We start from the raw sequence: 19,956 nt of genomic DNA on the forward strand, positions 1-19,956 counted from the left end.
ACACAATAAAGTAGTTTCACGTTCTGTCTCTATGTTTTGTTTCCTCTTGATGTAGCCCTTAGCAGTGACTGGGAGAAACACTTTCATGGAAACCGGTTGCCAAGCGTCCAAAAATTTGGAATCTCCAGAAATCTCAGCAAATATTTTTTCACCCAAACTGGATGATACTTTCAGGTAATGATCAGTACACTAAGCTGACTTGGTTCCCCAAATTTCATTCTTCTATGTTGAAGCGTTCGTTTCCAGTAACAGTTTGAATTTTTAGGTTTCACTCTGTTTTCTCCTATATTGATAGATGTATTTGGAACTCTAAATCCAACACGGTTTGTGCTAGCTTCTTGAAACTTGACACAATAATGTAGTTTCATGTTCTAATGTTCCATCTCTATGTTTTGTTTCCTCTTGATGTAGCCCTAAGCAGTGACTGGCGAGAAACACTTCCATATAAAGGGGTTGCCAAGCGTCCAAAAATTACGAATCTCCAGAAATCTCAGCAAATATTTTTTCACCCAAACCGGATGATACTTTCAGGTAATGATCAGTACACTAAGGCGACTTGGTTCCCGCAACTTCGTCCTTCTATGTTGAAGCGTTCATTTCCAGTAACAGTTTGAATTTTTAGGTTTCACTCTATTTTCTTCTATATTGATAGATGTATTTGGAACTCTAAATACAACACGGTTTGTGCTAGCTTCTTGAAACTTGACACAATAAAGTTGTTTCACGTTCTGTCTCTATGTTTTGTTTCCTCTTGATGTAGCCCTTAGCAGTGACTGGCGAGAAACACTTTCATGAAAACGGGTTGCCAAGCATCCAAAAATTACGAATCTCCAGAAATCTCAGCAAATATTTTTTCACCCAAACTGGATGATACTTTCAGGTAATGATCAGTACACTAAGCTGACTTGGTTCCCCAAATTTCATTCTTCTATGTTGAAGCGTTCGTTTCCAGTAACAGTTTGAATTTTTAGGTTTCACTCTGTTTTCTCCTATATTGATAGATGTATTTGGAACTCTAAATCCAACACGGTTTGTGCTAGCTTCTTGAAACTTGACACAATAATGTAGTTTCACGTTCTATCTCTATGTTTTGTTTCCTCTTGATGTAACCCTAAGCAGTGACTGGCGAGAAACACTTCCATATAAAGGGGTTGCCAAGCGTCCAAAAATTACAAATCTCCAGAAATCTCAGCAAATATTTTTTCACCCAAACTGGATGATACTTTCAGGTAATGATCAGTGCACTAAGCCCACTTGGTTCACCAAATATCGTTCTTCTATGTTGAAGCGTTCGTTTCCAGTAACAGTTTGAATTTTTCGGTTTCACTCTGTTTTCTCCTATATTGATAGATGTATTTGGAACTCTAAATCCAACACGGTTTGTGCTAGCTTCTTGAAACTTGACACAATAATGTAGTTTCACGTTCTATCTCTCTGTTATGTTTCCTCTTGATGTAGCCCTAAGCAGTGACTGGCGAGAAACACTTCCATATAAAGGGGTTGCCAAGCGTCCAAAAATTACGAATCTCCAGAAATCTCAGCAAATATTTTTTCACCCAAACTGGATGATACTTTCAGGTAATGATCAGTACACTAAGCTGACTTGGTTCACCAAATTTCGTTCTTCTATGTTGAAGCGTTCGTTTCCAGTAACAGTTTGAATTTTTCGGTTTCACTCTGTTTTCTCCTATATTGATAGATGTATTTGGAACACTAAATACAACACGGTTTGTTCTAGCTTCTTGAAACTTGACACAATAATGTAGTTTCACGTTCTATCTCTATGTTTTGTTTCCTCTTGTTGTAGCCCTAAGCACTGACTGGCGAGAAACACTTCCATATAAAGGGGTTGCCAAGCGTCCAAAAATTACGAATCTCCAGAAATCTCAGCAAATATTTTTTCATCCAAACTGGATGATACTTTCAGGTAATGATCAGTACACTAAGGCGACTTGGTTCCCTCAACTTCGTCCTTCTATCTTGAAGCGTTCATTTCCAGTAACAGTTTGAATTTTTAGGTTTCACTCTATTTTCACCTATATTGATAGATGTATTTGGAACTCTAAATCCAACACGGTTTGTGCTAGCTTCTTGAAACTTGACACTATAATGTAGTTTCACGTTCTATCTCTATGTTTTGTTTCCTCTTGATGTAGCCCTAAGCAGTGACTGGCGAGAAACACTTCCATATAAAGGGATTGCCAAGCGTCCAAATATTACGAATCTCCAGAAATCTCAGCAAATATATTTTCACCCAAACTGGATGATACTTTCAGGTAATGATCAGTACACTAAGCTGACTTGGTTCCCCTAAATTTCATTCTTCTATGTTGAAGCGTTCGTTTCCAGTAACAGTTTGAATTTTTAGGTTTCACTCTGTTTTCTCCTATATTGATAGATGTATTTGGAACTCTAAATCCAACACGGTTTGTGCTAGCTTCTTCAAACTTGACACAATAAAGTAGTTTCACGTTCTATCTCTATGTTTTGTTTCCTCTTGATGTAGCCCTAAGCAGTGACTGGGGAGAAACACTTTCATAGAAAGGGGTTGCCAAGCGTCCAAAAATTACGAATCTCCAGAAATCTCAGCAAATATTTTTTCACCCAAACTTGATGATAGTTTCAGGTAATGATCAGTACACTAAGGCGACTTGGTTCCCGAAACTTCGTTCTTCTATGTTGAAGCGTTCATTTCCAGTAACAGTTTGAATTTTTAGGTTTCATTCTGTTTTCTCCTATATTGATAGATGTATTTGCAACTCTAAATCCAACACGGTTTGTGCTAGCTTCTTGAAACTTGACACAATAAAGTAGTTTCACGTTCTGTCTCTATGTTTTGTTTCCTCTTGATGTAGCCCTTAGCAGTGACTGGGAGAAACAAGTTCATGGAAACGGGTTGCCAAGCCTCCAAAAATTTCGAATCTCCAGAAATCTCAGCAAATATTTTTTCACCCAAACTGGATGATACTTTCAGGTAATGATCAGTACACTAAGCTGACTTGGTTCCCCAAATTTCATTCTTCTATGTTGAAGCGTTCGTTTCCAGTAACAGTTTGAATTTTTAGGTTTCACTCTGTTTTCTCCTATATTGATAGATGTATTTGGAACTCTAAATCCAACACTGTTTGTGCTAGCTTCTTGAAACTTGACACAATAATGTAGTTTCATGTTCTAATGTTCTATCTCTATGTTTTGTTTCCTCTTGATGTAGCCCTAAGCAGTGACAGGCGAGAAACACTTCCATATAAAGGGGTTGCCAAGCGTCCAAAAATTACGAATCTCCAGAAATCTCAGCAAATATTTTTTCACCCAAACTGGATGATACTTTCAGGTAATGATCAGTACCCTAAGGCGACTTGGTTCCCGAAACTTCGTCCTTCTATGTTGAAGCGTTCATTTCAAGTAACAGTATGAATTTTTAGGTTTCACTCTATTTTCTCCTATATTGATAGATGTATTTGGAACTCTAAATCCAACACGGTTTGTGCTAGCTTCTTGAAACTTGACACAATAAAGTTGTTTCACGTTCTGTCTCTATGTTTTGTTTCCTCTTGATGTAGCCCTTAGCAGTGACTGGCGAGAAACACTTTCATGGAAACGGGTTGCCAAGCGTCCAAAAATTACGAATCTCCAGAAATCTCAGCAAATATTTTTTCACCCAAACTGGATGATACTTTCAGGTAATGATCAGTACACTAAGCTGACTTGGTTCCCCTAATTTCATTCTTCTATGTTGAAGCGTTCGTTTCCAGTAACAGTTTGAATTTTTAGGTTTCACTCTGTTTTCTCCTATATTGATAGATGTATTTGGAACTCTAAATCCAACACGGTTTGTGCTAGCTTCTTGAAACTTGACACAATAATGTAGTTTCACGTTCTGTCTCTATGTTTTGTTTCCTCTTGATGTAACCCTAAGCAGTGACTGGCGAGAAACACTTCCATATAAAGGGGTTGCCAAGCGTCCAAAAATTACGAATCTCCAGAAATCTCAGCAAATATTTTTTCACCCAAACTGGATGATACTTTCAGGTAATGATCAGTACACTAAGGCGACTTGGTTCCCGCAACTTCGTCCTTCTATGTTGAAGCGTTCATTTCCAGTAACAGTTTGAATTTTTAGGTTTCACTCTATTTTCACCTATATTGATAGATGTATTTGGAACTCTAAATCCAACACGGTTTGTGCTAGCTTCTTGAAACTTGACACAATAATGTAGTTTCATGTTCTAATGTTCTATCTCTATGTTTTGTTTCCTCTTGATGTAGCCCTAAGCAGTGACTGGCGAGAAACACTTCCATATAAAGGGGTTGCCAAGCGTCCAAAAATTACGAATCTCCAGAAATCTCAGCAAATATTTTTTCACCCAAACTGGATGATACTTTCAGGTAATGATCAGTACACTAAGGCGACTTGGTTCCCGCAACTTCGTCCTTCTATGTTGAAGCGTTCATTTCCAGTAACAGTTTGAATTTTTAGGTTTCACTCTATTTTCTCCTATATTCATAGATGTATTTGGAACTCTAAATCCAACACGGTTTGTGCTAGCTTCTTGAAACTTGACACAATAAAGTAGTTTCACGTTCTATCTCTATGTTTTGTTTCCTCTTGATGTAGCCCTTAGCAGTGACTGGCGAGAAACACTTTCATAGAAACGGGTTGCCAAGCGTCCAAAAATTACGAATCTCCAGAAATCTCAGCAAATATTTTTTCACCCAAACTGGATGATACTTTCAGGTAATGATCAGTACACTAAGCTGACTTGGTTCCCCAAATTTCATTCTTCTATGTTGAAGCGTTCGTTTCCAGTAACAGTTTGAATTTTTAGGTTTCACTCTGTTTTCTCCTATATTGATAGATGTATTTGGAACTCTAAATCCAACACGGTTTGTGCTAGCTTCTTGAAACTTGACACAATAATGTAGTTTCACGTTCTGTCTCTATGTTTTGTTTCCTCTTGATGTAACCCTAAGCAGTGACTGGCGAGAAACACTTCCATATAAAGGGGTTGCCAAGCGTCCAAAAATTACGAATCTCCAGAAATCTCAGCAAATATTTTTTCACCCAAACTGGATGATACTTTCAGGTAATGATCAGTACACTAAGCTGACTTGGTTCCCCAAATTTCATTCTTCTATGTTGAAGCGTTCGTTTCCAGTAACAGTTTGAATTTTTAGGTTTCACTCTGTTTTCTCCTATATTGATAGATGTATTTGGAACTCTAAATCCAACACGGTTTGTGCTAGTTTCTTGAAACTTGACACAATAATGTAGTTTCACGTTCTATCTCTATGTTTTGTTTCCTCTTGATGTAGCCCTAAGCAGTGACTGGCGAGAAACACTTCCATATAAAGGGGTTGCCAAGCGTCCAAAAATTACGAATCTCCAGAAATCTCAGCAAATATTTTTTCACCCAAACTGGATGATACTTTCAGGTAATGATCAGTACACTAAGCCCACTTGGTTCACCAAATTTCGTTCTTCTATGTTGAAGCGTTCGTTTCCAGTAACAGTTTGAATTTTTCGGTTTCACTCTGTTTTCTCCTATATTGATAGATGTATTTGGAACTCTAAATCCAACACGGTTTGTGCTAGCTTCTTGAAACTTGACACAATAATGTAGTTTCACGTTCTATCTCTATGTTTTGTTTCCTCTTGATGTAGCCCTAAGCAGTGACTGGCGAGAAACACTTCCATATAAAGGGGTTGCCAAGCGTCCAAAAATTACGAATCTCCAGAAATCTCAGCAAATATTTTTTCACCCAAACTGGATGATACTTTCAGGTAATGATCAGTACACTAAGCTGACTTGGTTCACGAAATTTCGTTCTTCTATGTTGTAGCGTTCGTTTCCAGGAACAGTTTGAATTTTTAGGTTTCACTCTGTTTTCTCCTATATTGATAGATGTATTTGGAACTCTAAATCCAACACGGTTTGTGCTAGCTTCTTGAAACTTGACACAATAAAGTAGTTTCACGTTCTATCTCCATGTTTTGTTTCCTCTTGATGTAGCCCTAAGCAGTGACTGGCGAGAAACACTTTCATGGAAAGGGGTTGCCAAGCTTCCAAAAATTACGAATCTCCAGAAATGTCAGCAAATATTTTTTCATCCAAACTGGATGATACTTTCAGGTAATGATCAGTACACTAAGGTGACTTGGTTCCCGCAACTTCGTCCTTGTATGTTGAAGCGTTCATTTTCAGTAACAGTTTGAATTTTTAGGTTTCACTCTATTTTCACCTATATTGATAGATGTATTTGGAACTCTAAATCCAACACGGTTTGTGCTAGCTTCTTGAAACTTGACACTATAATGTAGTTTCATGTTCTAATGTTCTATCTCTATGTTTTGTTTCCTCTTGATGTAGCCCTAAGCAGTGACTGGGAGAAACACTTTCATGGAAACGGGTTGCCAAGCGTCCAAAAATTTCGAATCTCCAGAAATCTCAGCAAATATTTTTTCACCCAAACTGGATGATACTTTCAGGTAATGATCAGTACACTAAGCTGACTTGGTTCCCCAAATTTCATTCTTCTATGTTGAAGCGTTCGTTTCCAGTAACAGTTTGAATTTTTAGGTTTCACTCTGTTTTCTCCTATATAGATAGATGTATTTGGAACTCTAAATCCAACACGGTTTGTGCTAGCTTCTTGAAACTTGACACAATAAAGTAGTTTCACGTTCTATCTCTATGTTTTGTTTCCTCTTGATGTAGCCCTAAGCAGTTACTGGCGAGAAACACTTTCATGGAAAGGGGTTGCCAAGCATCAAAAAATTACGAATCTCCAGAAATCTCAGCAAATATTTTTTCACCCAAACTTGATGATAGTTTCAGGTAATGATCAGTACACTAAGGCGACTTGGTTCCCGAAGCTTCGTTCTTCTATGTTGAAGCGTTCATTTCCAGTAACAGTTTGAATTTTTAGGTTTCATTCTGTTTTCTCCTATATTGATAGATGTATTTGGAACTCTAAATCCAACACGGTTTGTGCTAGCTTCTTGAAACTTGACACTATAATGTAGTTTCATGTTCTAATGTTCTATCTCTATGTTTTGTTTCCTCTTGATGTAGCCCTAAGCAGTGACTGGCGAGAAACCCTTCCATATAAAGGGTTGCCAAGCGTCCAAAAATTACGAATCTCCAGAAATCTCAGCAAATATTTTTTCACCCAAACTGGATGATACTTTCAGGTAATGATCAGTACACTAAGCTGACTTGGTTCCCCAAATTTCATTCTTCTATGTTGAAGCGTTCGTTTCCAGTAACAGTTTGAATTTTTAGGTTTCACTCTGTTTTCTCCTATATTGATAGATGTATTTGGAAATCTAAATCCAACACGGTTTGTGCTAGCTTCTTGAAACTAGACACAATAATGTAGTTTCACGTTCTATCTCTATGTTTTGTTTCCTCTTGACGTAGCCCTAAGCAGTGACTGGCGAGAAACACTTCCATATAAAGGGGTTGCCAAGCGTCCAAAAATTACGAATCTCCAGAAATCTCAGCAAATATTTTTTCACCCAAACTGGATGATACTTTCAGGTAATGATCAGTACACTAAGCCCACTTGGTTCACCAAATTTCATTCTTCTATGTTGAAGCGTTCGTTTCCAGTAACAGTTTGAATTTTTCGGTTTCACTCTGTTTTCTCCTATATTGATAGATGTATTTGGAACTCTAAATCCAACACGGTTTGTGCTAGCTTCTTGAAACTTGACACAATAAAGTAGTTTCACGTTCTATCTCTATGTTTTGTTTCCTCTTGATGTAGCCCTAAGCAGTGACTGGCGAGAAACACTTCCATATAAAGGGGTTGCCAAGCGTCCAAAAATTACGAATCTCCAGAAATCTCAGCAAATATTTTTTCACCCAAACTGGATGATACTTTCAGGTAATGATCAGTACACTAAGCTGACTTGGTTCACCAAATTTCGTTCTTCTATGTTGCAGCGTTCGTTTCCAGTAACAGTTTGAATTTTTCGGTTTCACTCTGTTTTCTCCTATATTGATAGATGTATTTGGAACTCTAAATACAACACGGTTTGTGCTAGCTTCTTGAAACTTGACACAATAATGTAGTTTCACGTTCTATCTCTATGTTTTGTTTCCTCTTGATGTAGCCCTAAGCACTGACTGGCGAGAAACACTTCCATATAAAGGGGTTGCCAAGCGTCCAAAAATTACGAATCTCCAGAAATCTCAGCAAATATTTTTTCACCCAAACTGGATGATACTTTCAGGTAATGATCAGTACACTAAGCTGACTTGGTTCACCAAATTTCGTTCTTCTATGTTTTAGCGTTCGTTTCCAGGAACAGTTTGAATTTTTAGGTTTCACTCTGTTTTCTCCTATATTGATAGATGTATTTGGAACTCTAAATACAACACGGTTTGTGCTAGCTTCTTGAAACTTGACACAATAAAGTAGTTTCACGTTCTATCTCCATGTTTTGTTTCCTCTTGATGTAGCCCTAAGCAGTGACTGGCGAGAAACACTTTCATGGAAAGGGGTTGCCAAGCTTCCAAAAAATACGAATCTCCAGAAATGTCAGCAAAAATTTTTTCATCCAAACTGGATGATACTTTCAGGTAATGATCAGTACACTAAGGCGACTTGGTTCCCGCAACTTCGTCCTTCTATGTTGAAGCGTTCATTTCCAGTAACAGTTTGAATTTTTAGGTTTCACTCTATTTTCACCTATATTGATAGATGTATTTGGAACTCTAAATCCAACACGGTTTGTGCTAGCTTCTTGAAACTTGACACTATAATGTAGTTTCACGTTCTATCTCTATGTTTTGTTTCCTCTTGATGTAGCCCTAAGCAGTGACTGGCGAGAAACACTTCCATATAAAGGGATTGCCAAGCGTCCAAATATTACGAATCTCCAGAAATCTCAGCAAATATATTTTCACCCAAACTGGATGATACTTTCAGGTAATGATCAGTACACTAAGCTGACTTGGTTCCCCAAATTTCATTCTTCTATGTTGAAGCGTTCGTTTCCAGTAACAGTTTGAATTTTTAGGTTTCACTCTGTTTTCTCCTATATTGATAGATGTATTTGGAACTCTAAATCCAACACGGTTTGTGCTAGCTTCTTGAAACTTGACACTATAATGTAGTTTCACGTTCTATCTCTATGTTTTGTTTCCTCTTGATGTAGCCCTAAGCAGTGACTGGCGAGAAACACTTCCATATAAAGGGATTGCCAAGCGTCCAAATACTACGAATCTCCAGAAATCTCAGCAAATATATTTTCACCCAAACTGGATGATACTTTCAGGTAATGATCAGTACACTAAGCTGACTTGGTTCCCCAAATTTCATTCTTCTATGTTGAAGCGTTCGTTTCCAGTAACAGTTTGAATTTTTAGGTTTCACTCTGTTTTCTCCTATATTGATAGATGTATTTGGAACTCTAAATCCAACACGGTTTGTGCTAGCTTCTTGAAACTTGACACAATAAAGTAGTTTCACGTTCTGTCTCTATGTTTTGTTTCCTCTTGATGTAGCCCTTAGCAGTGACTGGGAGAAACACTTTCATGGAAACGGGTTGCCAAGCGTCCAAAAATTTCGAATCTCCAGAAATCTCAGCAAATATTTTTTCACCCAAACTGGATGATACTTTTAGGTAATGATCAGTGCACTAAGCTGACTTGGTTCCCCAAATTTCATTCTTCTATGTTGAAGCGTTCGTTTCCAGTAACAGTTTGAATTTTTAGGTTTCACTATGTTTTCTCCTATATTGATAGATCTATTTGGAACTCTAAATCCAACACGGTTTGTGCTAGCTTCTTGAAACTTGACACAATAAAGTAGTTTCACGTTCTATCTCTATGTTTTGTTTCCTCTTGATGTAGCCCTAAGCAGTGACTGGCGAGAAACACTTTCATGGAAAGGGGTTGCCAAGCGTCCAAAAATTTCGAATCTCCAGAAATCTCAGCAAATATTTTTTCACCCAAACTGGATGATACTTTCAGGTAATGATCAGTACACTAAGCTGACTTGGTTCCCCAAATTTCATTCTTCTATGTTGAAGCGTTCGTTTCCAGTAACAGTTTGAATTTTTAGCTTTCACTCTGTTTTCTCCTATATTGATAGATGTATTTGGAACTCTAAATCCAACACGGTTTGTGCTAGCTTCTTGAAACTTGACACAATAAAGTAGTTTCATGTTCTATCTCTATGTTTTGTTTCCTCTTGATGTAGCCCTAAGCAGTTACTGGCGAGAAACACTTTCATGGAAAGGGGTTGCCAAGCATCAAAAAATTACGAATCTCCAGAAATCTCAGCAAATATTTTTTCACCCAAACTTGATGATAGTTTCAGGTAATGATCAGTACACTAAGGCGACATGGTTCCCGAAACTTCGTTCTTCTATGTTGAAGCGTTCATTTCCAGTAACAGTTTGAATTTTTAGGTTTCATTCTGTTTTCTCCTATATTGATAGATGTATTTGGAACTCTAAATCCAACACGGTTTGTGCTAGCTTCTTGAAACTTGACACAATAAAGTAGTTTCACGTTATGTCTCTATGTTTTGTTTCCTCTTGATGTAGCCTTTAGCAGTTACTGGGAGAAACACTTTCATGGAAACGGGTTGCCAAGCGTCCAAAAATTTCGAATCTCCAGAAATCTCAGCAAATATTTTTTCACCCAAACTGGATGATACTTTCAGGTAATGATCAGTACACTAAGCTGACTTGGTTCCCCAAATTTCATTCTTCTATGTTGAAGCGTTCGTTTCCAGTAACAGTTTGAATTTTTCGGTTTCACTCTGTTTTCTCCTATATTGATAGATGTATTTGGAACTCTAAATACAACACGGTTTGTGCTAGCTTCTTGAAACTTGACACTATAATGTAGTTTCATGTTCTAATGTTCTATCTCTATGTTTTGTTTCCTCTTGATGTAGCCCTAAGCAGTGACTGGCGAGAAACACTTCCATATAAAGGGTTGCCAAGCGTCCAAAAATTACGAATCTCCAGAAATCTCAGCAAATATTTTTTCACCCAAACTGGATGATACTTTCAGGTAATGATCAGTACACTAAGCTGACTTGGTTCACCAAATTTCGTTCTTCTATGTTGTAGCGTTCGTTTCCAGTAACAGTTTGAATTTTTCGGTTTCACTCTGTTTTCTCCTATATTGATAGATGTATTTGTAACTCTAAATACAACACGGTTTGTGCTAGCTTCTTGAAACTTGACACAAAATGTAGTTTCACGTTCTATCTCTATGTTTTGTTTCCTCTTGATGTAGCCCTAAGCACTGACTGGCGAGAAACACTTCCATATAAAGGGGTTGCCAAGCGTCCAAATATTACGAATCTCCAGAAATCTCAGCAAATATATTTTCACCCAAACTGGATGATACTTTCAGGTAATGATCAGTACACTAAGCTGACTTGGTTCACCAAATTTCGTTCTTCTATGTTGTAGCGTTCGTTTCCAGGAACAGTTTGAATTTTTAGGTTTCACTCTGTTTTCTCCTATATTGATAGATGTATTTGGAACTCTAAATACAACACGGTTTGTGCTAGCTTCTTGAAACTTGACACAATAATGTAGTTTCACGTTCTATCTCTATGTTTTGTTTCCTCTTGATGTAGCCCTAAGCAGTGACTGGCGAGAAACACTTCCATATAAAGGGGTTGCCAAGCGTCCAAAAATTACGAATCTCCAGAAATCTCAGCAAATATTTTTTCATCCAAACTGGATGATACTTTCAGGTAATGATCAGTACACTAAGGCGACTTGGTTCCCGCAACTTCGTCCTTCTATGTTGAAGCGTTCATTTCCAGTAACAGTTTGAATTTTTAGGTTTCACTCTATTTTCACCTATATTGATAGATGTATTTGGAACTCTAAATCCAACACGGATTGTGCTAGCTTCTTGAAACTTGACACTATAATATAGTTTCACGTTCTATCTCTCTGTTTTGTTTCCTCTTGATGTAGCCCTAAGCAGTGACTGGCGAGAAACACTTCCATATAAAGGGATTGCCAAGCGTCCAAATATTACGAATCTCCAGAAATCTCAGCAAATATATTTTCACCCAAACTGGATGATACTTTCAGGTAATGATCAGTACACTAAGCTGACTTGGTTCCCCAAATTTCATTCTTCTATGTTGAAGCGTTCGTTTCCAGTAACAGTTTGAATTTTTAGGTTTCACTCTGTTTTCTCCTATATTGATAGATGGATTTGGAACTCTAAATCCAACACGGTTTGTGCTAGCTTCTTGAAACTTGACACAATAAAGTAGTTTCACGTTCTATCTCTATGTTTTGTTTCCTCTTGATGTAGCCCTAAGCAGTGACTGGCGAGAAACACTTTCATGGAAAGGGGTTGCCAAGCATCCAAAAATTACGAATCTCCAGAAATCTCAGCAAATATTTTTTCACCCAAACTTGATGATAGTTTCAGGTAATGATCAGTACACTAAGGCGACTTGGTTCCCGAAACTACGTTCTTCTATGTTGAAGCGTTCATTTCCAGTAACAGTTTGAATTTTTAGGTTTCATTCCGTTTTCTCCTATATTGATAGATGTATTTGGAACTCTAAATCCAACACGGTTTGTGCTAGCTTCTTGAAACTTGACACAATAAAGTAGTTTCACGTTCTGTCTCTATGTTTTGTTTCCTCTTGATGTAGCCCTTAGCAGTGACTGGGAGAAACACTTTCATTGAAATGGGTTGCCAAGCGTCCAAAAATTTCGAATCTCCAGAAATCTCAGCAAATATTTTTTCACCCAAACTGGATGATACTTTCAGGTAATGATCAGTACACTAAGCTGACTTGGTTCCCCAAATTTCATTCTTCTATGTTGAAGCGTTCGTTTCCAGTAACAGTTTGAATTTTTAGGTTTCACTCTGTTTTCTCCTATATTGATAGATGTATTTGGAACTCTAAATCCAACACGGTTTGTGCTAGCTTCTTGAAACTTGACACAATAAAGTAGTTTCACGTTCTATCTCTATGTTTTGTTTCCTCTTGATGTAGCCCTAAGCAGTGACTGGCGAGAAACACTTTCATGGAAAGGGGTTGCCAAGCATCCAAAAATTATGAATCTCCAGAAATCTCAGTAAATATTTTTTCACCCAAACTTGATGATATTTTCAGGTAATGATCAGTACACTAAGGCGACTTGGTTCCCGAAACTTCGTTCTTCTATGTTGAAGCGTTCATTTCCAGTAACAGTTTGAATTTTTAGGTTTCATTCTGTTTTCTCCTATTTTGATAGATGTATTTGGAACTCTAAATCCAACACGGTTTGTGCTAGCTTCTTGAAACTTGACACAATAAAGTAGTTTCACGTTCTGTCTCTATGTTTTGTTTCCTCTTGATGTAGCCCTTAGCAGTGACTGGAAGAAACACTTTCATGGAAACGGGTTGCCAAGCGTCCAAAAATTTCGAATCTCCAGAAATCTCAGCAAATATTTTTTCACCCAAACTGGATGATACTTTCAGGTAATGATCAGTACACTAAGCTGACTTGGTTCCCCAAATTTCATTCGTCTATGTTGAAGCGTTCGTTTCCAGTAACAGTTTGAATTTTTAGGTTTCACTCTGTTTTCTCCTATATTGACAGATGTATTTGGAACTCTAAATCCAACACGGTTTGTGCTAGCTTCTTGAAACTTGACACAATAATGTAGTTTCATGTTCTAATGTTCTATCTCTATGTTTTGTTTCCTCTTGATGTAGCCCTAAGCAGTGACTGGCGAGAAACACTTCCATATAAAGGGGTTGCCAAGCGTCCAAAAATTACGAATCTCCAGAAATCTCAGCAAATATTTTTTCACCCAAACTGGATGATACTTTCAGGTAATGATCAGTACACTAAGCCCACTTGGTTCACCAAATTTCATTCTTCTATGTTGAAGCGTTCGTTTCCAGTAACAGTTTGAATTTTTCGGTTTCACTCTGTTTTCTCCTATATTGATAGATGTATTTGGAACTCTAAATCCAACACGGTTTGTGCTAGCTTCTTGAAACTTGACACAATAATGTAGTTTCACGTTCTATCTCTATGTTTTGTTTCCTCTTGATGTAGCCCTAAGCAGTGACTGGCGAGAAACACTTCCATATAAAGGGGTTGCCAAGCGTCCAAAAATTACGAATCTCCAGAAATCTCAGCAAATATTTTTTCACCCAAACTGGATGATACTTTCAGGTAATGATCAGTACACTAAGCTGACTTGGTTCCCCAAATTTCATTCTTCTGTGTTGTAGCGTTCGTTTCCAGTAACAGTTTGAATTTTTAGGTTTCACTCTGTTTTCTCCTATATTGATAGATGTATTTGGAACTCTAAATCCAACACGGTTTGTGCTAGCTTCTTGAAACTTGACACAATAATGTAGTTTCACGTTCTATCTCTATGTTTTGTTTCCTCTTGATGTAGCCCTAAGCACTGACTGGCGAGAAACACTTCCATATAAAGGGGTTGCCAAGCGTCCAAAAATTACGAATCTCCAGAAACCTCAGCAAATATTTTTTCACCCAAACTGGATGATACTTTCAGGTAATGATCAGTACACTAAGCTGACTTGGTTCACCAAATTTCGTTCTTCTATGTTGTAGCGTTCGTTTCCAGGAACAGTTTGAATTTTTAGGTTTCACTCTGTTTTCTCCTATATTGATAGATGTATTTGGAACTCTAAATACAACACGGTTTGTGCTAGCTTCTTGAAACTTGACACAATAAAGTAGTTTCACGTTCTATCTCCATGTTTTGTTTCCTCTTGATGTAGCCCTAAGCAGTGACTGGCGAGAAACACTTTCATGGAAAGGGGTTGCCAAGCTTCCAAAAATTACGAATCTCCAGAAATGTCAGCAAATATTTTTTCATCCAAACTGGATGATACTTTCAGGTAATGATCAGTACACTAAGGCGACTTGGTTCCCGCAACTTCGACCTTCTATGTTGAAGCGTTCATTTCCAGTAACAGTTTGAATTTGTAGGTTTCACTCTATTTTCACCTATATTGATAGATGTATTTGGAACTCTAAATCCAACACGGTTTGTGCTAGCTTCTTGAAACTTGACACTATAATGTAGTTTCACGTTCTATCTCTATGTTTTGTTTCCTCTTGATGTAGCCCTAAGCAGTGACTGGCGAGAAACACTTCCATATAAAGGGATTGCCAAGCGTCCAAATATTACAAATCTCCAGAAATCTCAGCAAATATATTTTCACCCAAACTGGATGATACTTTCAGGTAATGATCAGTACACTAAGCTGACTTGGTTCCCCAAATTTCATTCTTCTTTGTTGAAGCGTTCGTTTCCAGTAACAGTTTGAATTTTTAGGTTTCACTCTGTTTTCTCCTATATTGATAGATGTATTTGGAACTCTAAATCCAACACGGTTTGTGCTAGCTTCTTGAAACTTGACACAATAAAGTAGTTTCACGTTCTATCTCTATGTTTTGTTTCCTCTTGATGTAGCCCTAAGCAGTGACTGGCGAGAAACACTTTCATGGAAAGGGGTTGCCAAGCATCCAAAAATTACGAATCTCCAGAAATCTCAGCAAATATTTTTTCACCCAAACTTGATGATAGTTTCAGGTAATGATCAGTACACTAAGGCGACTTGGTTCCCGAAACTTCGTTCTTTTATGTTGAAGTGTTCATTTCCAGTAACAGTTTGAATTTTTAGGTTTCATTCTGTTTTCTCCTATATTGATAGATATATTTGGAACTCTAAATCCAACACGGTTTGTGCTAGCTTCTTGAAACTTGACACAATAAAGTAGTTTCACGTTCTGTCTCTATGTTTTGTTTCCTCTTGATGTAGCCCTTAGCAGTGACTGGGAGAAACACTTTCATGGAAACGGGTTGCCAAGCGTCCAAAAATTTCGAATCTCCAGAAATCTCAGCAAATATTTTTTCACCCAAACTGGATGATACTTTCAGGTAATGATCAGTACACTAAGCTGACTTGGTTCCCCAAATTTCATTCTTATATGTTGAAGCGTTCGTTTCCAGTAACAGTTTGAATTTTTAGGTTTCACTCTGTTTTCTCCTATATTGATAGATGTATTTGGAACTCTAAATCCAACACGGTTTGTGCTAGCTTCTTGAAACTTGACACAATAAAGTAGTTTCACGTTCTATCTCTATGTTTTGTTTCCTCTTGATATAGCCCTAAGCAGTTACTGGCGAGAAACACTTTCATGGAAAGGGGTTGCCAAGCATCCAAAAATTACGAATCTCCAGAAATCTCAGCAAATATTTTTTCACCCAAACTTGATGATAGTTTCAGGTAATGATCAGTAAACTAAGGCGACTTGGTTCCCGAAACTTCGTTCTTCTATGTTGAAGCGTTCATTTCCAGTAACAGTTTGAATTTTTAGGTTTCATTCTGTTTTCTCCTATATTGATAGATGTATTTGGAACTCTAAATCCAACACGGTTTGTGCTAGCTTCTTGAAACTTGACACAATAAAGTCGTTTCACGTTCTGTCTCTACGTTTTGTTTCCTCTTGATGTAGCCTTTAGCAGTTACTGGGAGAAACACTTTCATGGAAACGGGTTGCCAAGCGTCCAAAAATTTCGAATCTCCAGAAATCTCAGCAAATATTTTTTCATCCAAACTGGATGATACTTTCAGGTAATGATCAGTACACTAAGGCGACTTGGTTCCCGCAACTTCGTCCTTCTGTGTTGAAGCGTTCATTTCCAGTAACAGTTTGAATTTTTAGGTTTCACTCTATTTTCGCCTATATTGATAGATGTATTTGGAACTCTAAATCCAACACGGTTTGTGCTAGCTTCTTGAAACTTGACACAATAATGTAGTTTCACGTTCTATCTCTATGTTTTGTTTCCTCTTGATGTAGCCCTAAGCAGTGACTGGCGAGAAACACTTCCATATAAAGGGATTGCCAAGCGTCCAAATATTACGAATCTCCAGAAATCTCAGCAAATATTTTTTCACCCAAACTGGATGATACTTTCAGGTAATGATCAGTACACTAAGCTGACTTGGTTCCCCAAATTTCATTCTTCTATGTTGAAGCGTTCGTTTCCAGTAACAGTTTGAATTTTTAGGTTTCACTCTGTTTTCTCCTATATTGATAGATGTATTTGGAACTCTAAATCCAACACGGTTTGTGCTAGCTTCTTGAGACTTGACACAATAATGTAGTTTCATGTTCTAATGTTCTATCTCTATGTTTTGTTTCCTCTTGATGTAGCCCTAAGCAGTGACTTGCGAGAAACACTTCCATATAAAGGGTTGCCAAGCGTCCAAAAATTACGAATCTCCAGAAATCTCAGCAAATATTTTTTCACCCAAACTGGATGATACTTTCAGGTAATGATCAGTACACTAAGCTGACTTGGTTCACCAAATTTCGTTCTTCTATGTTGTAGCGTTCGTTTCCAGTAACAGTTTGAATTTTTCGGTTTCACTCTGTTTTCTCCTATATTGATAGATGTATTTGGAACTCTAAATACAACACGGTTTGTGCTAGCTTCTTGAAACTTGACACAAAATGTAGTTTCACGTTCTATCTCTATGTTTTGTTTCCTCTTGATGTAGCCCTAAGCACTGACTGGCGAGAAACACTTCCATATAAAGGGGTTGCCAAGCGTCCAAATATTACGAATCTCCAGAAATCTCAGCAAATATCTTTTCACCCAAACTGGATGATACTTTCAGGTAATGATCAGTACACTAAGCTGACTTGGTTCACCAAATTTCGTTCTTCTATGTTGTAGCGTTCGTTTCCAGGAACAGTTTGAATTTTTAGGTTTCACTCTGTTTTCTCCTATATTGATAGATGTATTTGGAACTCTAAATACAACACGGTTTGTGCTAGCTTCTTGAAACTTGACACAATAATGTAGTTTCACGTTCTATCTCTATGTTTTGTTTCCTCTTGATGTAGCCCTAAGCAGTGACTGGCGAGAAACACTTCCATATAAAGGGGTTGCCAAGCGTCCAAAAATTACGAATCTCCAGAAATCTCAGCAAATATTTTTTCATCCAAACTGGATGATACTTTCAGGTAATGATCAGTACACTAAGGCGACTTGGTTCCCGCAACTTCGTCTTTCTATGTTGAAGCGTTCATTTCCAGTAACAGTTTGAATTTTTAGGTTTCACTCTATTTTCACCTATATTGATAGATGTATTTGGAACTCTAAATCCAACACGGATTGTGCTAGCTTCTTGAAACTTGACACTATAATATAGTTTCACGTTCTATCTCTCTGTTTTGTTTCCTCTTGATGTAGCCCTAAGCAGTGACTGGCGAGAAACACTTCCATATAAAGGGATTGCCAAGCGTCCAAATATTACGAATCTCCAGAAATCTCAGCAAATATATTTTCACCCAAACTGGATGATACTTTCAGGTAATGATCAGTACACTAAGCTGACTTGGTTCCCCAAATTTCATTCTTCTATGTTGAAGCGTTCGTTTCCAGTAACAGTTTGAATTTTTAGGTTTCACTCTGTTTTCTCCTATATTGATAGATGTATTTGGAACTCTAAATCCAACACGGTTTGTGCTAGCTTCTTGAAACTTGACACAATAAAGTAGTTTCACGTTCTATCTCTATGTTTTGTTTCCTCTTGATGTAGCCCTAAGCAGTGACTGGCGAGAAACACTTTCATGGAAAGGGGTTGCCAAGCATCCAAAAATTACGAATCTCCAGAAATCTCAGCAAATATTTTTTCACCCAAACTTGATGATAGTTTCAGGTAATGATCAGTACACTAAGGCGACTTGGTTCCCGAAACTACGTTCTTCTATGTTGAAGCGTTCATTTCCAGTAACAGTTTGAATTTTTATGTTTCATTCTGTTTTCTCCTATATTGATAGATGTATTTGGAACTCTAAATCCAACACGGTTTGTGCTAGCTTCTTGAAACTTGACACAATAAAGTAGTTTCACGTTCTGTCTCTATGTTTTGTTTCCTCTTGATGTAGCCCTTAGCAGTGACTGGGAGAAACACTTTCATTGAAACGGGTTGCCAAGCGTCCAAAAATTTCGAATCTCCAGAAATCTCAGCAAATATTTTTTCACCCAAACTGGATGATACTTTCAGGTAATGATCAGTACACTAAGCTGACTTGGTTCCCCAAATTTCATTCTTCTATGTTGAAGCGTTCGTTTCCAGTAACAGTTTGAATTTTTAGGTTACACTCTGTTTTCTCCTATATTGATAGATGTATTTGGAACTCTAAATCCAACACGGTTTGTGCTAGCTTCTTGAAACTTGACACAATAAAGTAGTTTCACGTTCTATCTCTATGTTTTGTTTCCTCTTGATGTAGCCCTAAGCAGTGACTGGCGAGAAACACTTTCATGGAAAGGGGTTGCCAAGCATCCAAAAATTACGAATCTCCAGAAATCTCAGCAAATACTTTTTCACCCAAACTTGATGATAATTTCAGGTAATGATCAGTACACTAAGGCGACTTGGTTCCCGAAACTACGTTCTTCTATGTTGAAGCGTTCATTTCCAGTAACAGTTTGAATTTTTAGGTTTCATTCCGTTTTCTCCTATATTGATAGATGTATTTGGAACTCTAAATCCAACACGGTTTGTGCTAGCTTCTTGAAACTTGACACAATAAAGTAGTTTCACGTTCTGTCTCTATGTTTTGTTTCCTCTTGATGTAGCCCTTAGCAGTGACTGGGAGAAACACTTTCATTGAAACGGGTTGCCAAGCGTCCAAAAATTTCGAATCTCCAGAAATCTCAGCAAATATTTTTTCACCCAAACTGGATGATACTTTCAGGTAATGATCAGTACACTAAGCTGACTTGGTTCCCCAAATTTCATTCTTCTATGTTGAAGCGTTCGTTTCCAGTAACAGTTTGAATTTTTAGGTTACACTCTGTTTTCTCCTATATTGATAGATGTATTTGGAACTCTAAATCCAACACGGTTTGTGCTAGCTTCTTGAAACTTGACACAATAAAGTAG

The sequence above is a fragment of the Spermophilus citellus genome, assembly GCF_964194105.1.
Source record: "Spermophilus citellus genome assembly, chromosome: 5".
NCBI lineage: Eukaryota > Metazoa > Chordata > Mammalia > Rodentia > Sciuridae > Spermophilus > Spermophilus citellus.